This window comes from Trachypithecus francoisi, unplaced genomic scaffold, assembly GCF_009764315.1.
Source record: "Trachypithecus francoisi isolate TF-2019V2 unplaced genomic scaffold, Tfra_2.0 Lachesis_group17, whole genome shotgun sequence".
In the NCBI taxonomy this organism is placed as follows: Eukaryota; Metazoa; Chordata; class Mammalia; order Primates; family Cercopithecidae; genus Trachypithecus; species Trachypithecus francoisi.
In genome coordinates this window covers 50,042,370-50,048,369 of record NW_022681462.1, presented here as the reverse complement: position 1 = coordinate 50,048,369, position 6,000 = coordinate 50,042,370, and positions in this window count along the sequence as shown.

Here is a 6,000-nt window from a genome sequence, read left to right as displayed (position 1 = left end):
TTCATTCAATCTGCCAAATCCAGGCAAAAATACCTGTAAGATATTTCAACATCAAATCAAATAGCATTTTGTGGCTCTAATAAACTGAAATAAAGAAGGTATTGATGTACAGATATAATCATCCTATAACTAGAATATGCCCAATTGTCCTATGAATGCGTGAGTAGTATTCTGTAATACACAGCTTTGACTGATGCACTGTCAAATTGTTGTGGACTGCAGCTTTTATTTCACTATATTGTTTGTAGAATTCATAGTACTCTTGATAAATAATGCAACTATATTATTTCCATCATATTCTCAGTTGTGTCATTTTCTGTCTTACATTTGGGGCAGAAATGTTTTTTGAGGTAGTTTGTACTTGTTGAGTTGAATTGCTAATGAACTCAGATAAATAAAGACTTGAGATTAAAGTCCAGCACAGACAACCTGCAATGGCCCGTGTCCACTCTTCCAGATCCCAACCTCAACCAGATAGGAAGAGGCTGCTCCTTCCAGGAACTTCAGTTTAATCAGCAGAAGAGCAGAAAATACATGGAAAACATAATCAACTATTTAAAATAGGATAAATGCTATTGGTGAAGAAAATACATTAGAATAAAATGTTACAAGACTGTCTGTGGTTGCTTGGGCTAGGGTCATGAAGCTCCTTTGCCCTTCTGGCAAGAAGAGACATTTGAGCTAAATTTCAGAAACAGATTTTGTCAACCACTTATGTTATTAGAAGGAAGAGGTAACATGGTAGGGCACGGTGGCTCATGCCTGTAATCCCAGCACTTTGGGAACCTGAGATGGGCGGATCACAAGGTCAGGGGATGGAGACCATCCTGGGTAACACGGTGAAACCCCGTCTCTACTAAAAATACAAAAAAATTAGCCGGGCGTGGTGGCGGGCGCCTGTAGTCCCAGCTACTTGGGAGACTCAGGCCGGAGAATGGCGTGAACCAGGAGGTGGAGCTTGCAGTGAGCCCAGATCGCGCCACTGCACTCCAGCGTGGGCGACAGAGTGAGATTCTGTCTCAAAAAATATAAATAAATAAATAAATAAATAAGAAGGAAAAGGTAGCATATTAGAAGTGGATATGTGGGAATCCATCACGACCGATGGAATGTGGTAGGACAGTGCAGGAACATGGCCTTCCATGATGGGTGAAAGTATTTCATTGGATGTTTGAAATTCAATGTGAATATTGCACATATTCCATCGCTCCCTCTGCAGACTTCCAAATAACTTTGTTCCTCTGTGTAACCATTAAAGTTGTGGCAATTGAGAAAGTTATTTGACTCTCTGTTTCTGCCACTAGAATTGAGTTCCTGCAGAGGAAGGGGCAATATAGTGTTAGTACTCTACCATTTACCATGTCTGTGCTCCTCACTCAAAGTTACCGTTTAGGAACATTTTCTGTTAAATGTTGACACTCACAGAGTTTTTAAATTTTAATTAAAAATTGTATCTATTGTAGTATAAATGTCACACATCTGAAAATTATCATTCATAGATAAGTGTATACAAATTCTGCCTTCTGCGTGTGCTTTCAATGAGTAGAAACCTCTATAGCAGTTAAAAGGAAGTTTTATGTTTGAGAAGACAACTTAATGAATACAAATTTTACCAATACATAGAAAGGACCTTGTGGAATACCTGTTGAGCAAATGATTCTTCACCTTTCTAGAATTAAATGGTTTCATAAGAATGATATTCATCTGTCCCTAGTTTCCTTTTTTTCTCTTCTTTTTAAAAATATTTTATTTTATTTTATTTTAAGTTCTGAGATACATATGCTAAACGTGCAGGTTTGTTACATAGGTATACATGCACCATGGTGGTTTGCTGCACATATCAACCTGTCATCTAGGTTTTAAGCCCTGCATGCATTAGGTATTTGTACTGATCTTCTCCCTCCCCTTGTCCCCCACCCCACAAGAGGTCCCGGTGTATGATGTTCCCCTCCCTGTGTCCATGCATTCTCATTATTCAACTCCCACTTATGAGTGAGAACATGTGGCGTTTGGTTTCTGTTCTGTGTTAGTTTGCTGAGAATGATGTCTTCCAGCTTCGTCCATGTGCCCACAAAGGACATGAACTCATTATTTTTTGTGGCTGCATAGTATTTCATGGTGTATGTGTGCCACATTTTATTTATTCAGTCTATCATTGGAGGGCATTTGGGTTGGCTCCAAGTCTTTGCTATTGTGAACAGTGCTGTAATAAACACATGTGTGCATGTCTTTATAGTAGAATGATTTATAATCCTTTGTGTATACACCCAGTAGTGGGATTGGTGGGTCAAATGGTGTTTCTGGTTCTGCATCCTTGAGGAGTCACCACACTGTCTCCCATAATGGTTGAAGTAATTCACATTGCCACCAACAGCGTAAAAGCATTCCTATTTCTCCACATCCTCTCCAACATCTGTTGTTTCCTGACTTTTCAATAATTGTTTTTCGTCTTCTTAAGTCAGGGTCATTAAAGCACAATTGATGTACAATAAAATTAATATTTGGGGGTAAAGTTGCACATACTTTCATAAATGCGTACGATCATGTAACAACGACCATGGTAGAAAACAGGACAACTGAATTCTATCATATCAAAAAGTTACTTCACGTCCTTTTGAAACCAATTCCTTCTCCTCTATAGCCATTTCCCTAACTGATCTTATTTGTGACCTTATAGATTTGACTTTTTTTCAGAATTTCAAATGAATAAAATAATACACTGCATATTCTTCTTTGTTTGGATTTATCTATTTACCATACTAGATTTGAGCTCTATAATTTAAAATGTAAGAAATTTTAAAATACAAACTATTGCTTTTTGAAGATCTGAAGTTACTGGGTTCTGCACTTAGACTCTGTTTTATGTCAAACAGGCTTGACGAAACACGATAGAAGACTGAATTAGGAAAAATAATACATGTTAGACAAACCATCTTAAATATCCCTTGCTGTGTAGAAACGTAGCATAATGCATCTTACGTTTGCTGTGATTTCATGTATGGCAACTCCACAGAAAAACACACATTTCCTTAGCATTTGATGTTCAAACCCAGAAGCAGTTGGAAAATCTGCCACAGATTTTATTTTTTAGATTTCCCATTTGAGTGCACCACAATGGATAAAGGAGGAGCAAACAGTCTGACATGCTATTTATCCAGCTATAAAATTATCATAATTAGAGAAAGTGAGATATTTTGGTATTTAAAAGAGCTTATTAGTTCTTTGGATAATATTTATAAACAAATATTTGCATTTAAAATATATATAATTATATGAAGCATAATCGAAGAAACTAGTTTTAGGGTTGTAAATTAATGGTTATTTATAGTTGCCATGAAATTGATAGGGATTTTAGATATTAAAAAAAGTGTCTGTTTATATACGAGTCATATTTACTCCCATGGGGGCATGAGAGGTATTTAAGACTTCTCACAGATGTTCAAAGATCAATTTGTGTAGTGCAAAGAACTAGCAACACATATATGAACATTACGGAAGGTGAATCAAATTTTTTAAGCCTCAAAAATGAATTCATGCACAACAGCAGCAAAGAGTCTGGGAGATACTCTATATTTGCATATGTCAACCCAGCTGCAAATCTACAGCATTGGTGACTGTCTGTCATTGTTTGATTAAGAATGTTAATAAAGGATGCCGCCCATCCCAAATCAATAAAACTTTGATATTAGAACATACCACAAGTTCTACAGAGGAAGAATTTCGGAATTATATGTTACGGAATCTTCACATCTAATTTTGTTTATGTTAATAGAGTTTGGTTTTTAGAGTAGTTTTAGGGTTAAAAGCATTGAGTAGAAAGTACAGAGAATTCTCATAGACTTCCCTCTACCATGCACACAGCTCCCCCCTTATTCACATCTTGCCTTAGTGTGGTACATGTGTCACAGCTCCTGAGCCAATATTGATACCTTATTATTAACTACAGTACATCGTTTATATTAGGGTTCACTGTATGTGTTATGTCCTACTCTGGGTTTTCCCAAATACATCATGTTATGCACCTATCATTAATACCATGTAGAATAGTTTCACTGTCAGAAACTTCCCCTATATTCTACCTATTCATTCTTTCCCCCTCCCCTCTATCCCTCCCTCACTTTCCTTGCAACCACTGATCTTTTTATTGTCGCTGCTTTTTGCCTTTTTCCGAAAGTCTAGTTGGAATCATGTAGACTGGCTTCTTTAGCAACGTGCCTTTGAGGTTTCTCTGCATCTTTTTGCGTCTTGATATTTCATTTATTTTTATTACTCAGTGATTTCTCATTGTCTGGATGTACTACAGTGTATTTACCCATTCACCTATTGAAGGACGTTGGTTGCTTCCTATTTTTGGCGTTTCTGAATAATGCTGCTATAAACATTCATGTGCAGGACTGTGTGTGGACATAAATTTTCAACTCATTTGGATAAATATCAAGAGTTGTGATTGCTGGGTGGTATGGTAAGACTATATGTAGCTTTATAAAAAACTGCTAAACTCTCTTCCACAATGACTGCACCACTGCGCATTCCCATCGGCAATGAATGACCACTCCTGTTGCTCTAGCTTCTTGCCAGCATTTGGTATTGCGCTTGCTTTAGATTTCAGCTTTATAACGCATGTGTAGCGCTATCTCATCGTTGTTTTAATTTGCAATTCCCTAATGAGGATTGAGCACCTTTTCATACATTTATTTGCCGTCTATATGTCCTTGATGAGATATCTGTCCAGATCTTTTCCCTACTTCTAAACTGGTTTTGTTGTTGTTGTTGTTCTTTTATTGTTGAGCTTTTTGAGTTGATCGCATATTTTTCGAAAAAGTTCTTTGTCAGATACATCTTTTGCAAATATTTTCTCCCAGTCTGTGACTCATCTTTTTATTTCCTTTTGAGTCACTTTTGAAGAGCAACTAAAAAGTCATCAGCAAACCCACGGTAACCAAACTGATCTCTATGATATCTTTTAGAGATTGTATAACTTTGCATTTTATATTTAAGTCTATGATGCGTTCTCAATTAATTTGTGTGAAAAGTGTGAAGTTTCTCTCTAGGCTGAATTTTTGGCATTTTTCTTGAAAACAGAGTATCAATGCTTTGATTTTTTTTCATTGTATTATCAACTATTCTGAGTCTTTTGCCTTTCCATATACAGTTTACAATCAGTTGGATTGTGTTGAACCAATACATCAAATTAAGAACTGACAACTTAACAATATTTGTCCTCTTATCCAAGAATATGGAATATCTCTCCAGGTATTTAGATCTTTAATTTCTTTCATCAGTTTTGTAGCTTTCCTCATATAGAACTTATCCATACTTTATTAGATTTATACCTAAGTATTTCCATCTTTTTGGTGCTATTGCAAATAGTATGTATTAAATTTTATATTCCAATGGTTCATTGTTGTTATGAAATGAACGGGAAAGCAATTGACTTTTACATATTAGGCTTGTATCCTGACACATTGTGTTTTCCATATATATGTTTTTATATTTAGAGTCTCGCTCTGTCCCCCAGGCTGGAGTGCAGTGGCACAATCTTAATTCACAGCAACCTTCGCTTCCCAGGTTCAAGTGATTCCCCTGCTTCAGCCTCTGGAGGAGCTGAGATTACAGATGCACACACTACGCCCAGCTAATTTTTATAGACGAAATTTCACTATGTTGGCCAGGCTGGTCTCGAACTCCTGACCTTAGTTGTTTGTATGAATATTATCTGTGCAAATAGAGTTTTATTTCTTCCTTCCCAATCTGCACTTCTGTTATTTGCTTTCCTCGTCTTACTGCATTAGCTAAGACTTTCAGTACAACGTTGAAGAAGAGTAGTGAGAACACACTTGGCTTGCATCCAATCTTACGAGGAAAGCATTTAATTCTTACAATCAGATATGATGTTAGCTATAGATTTTCTCTTTCTACTTCTTATCAAGTTGAGGAAGAACCAGTTCTTGGTTTCATTGATTTTTCTATGCTGATTTTCTATTTTTAATTTTCTTGATT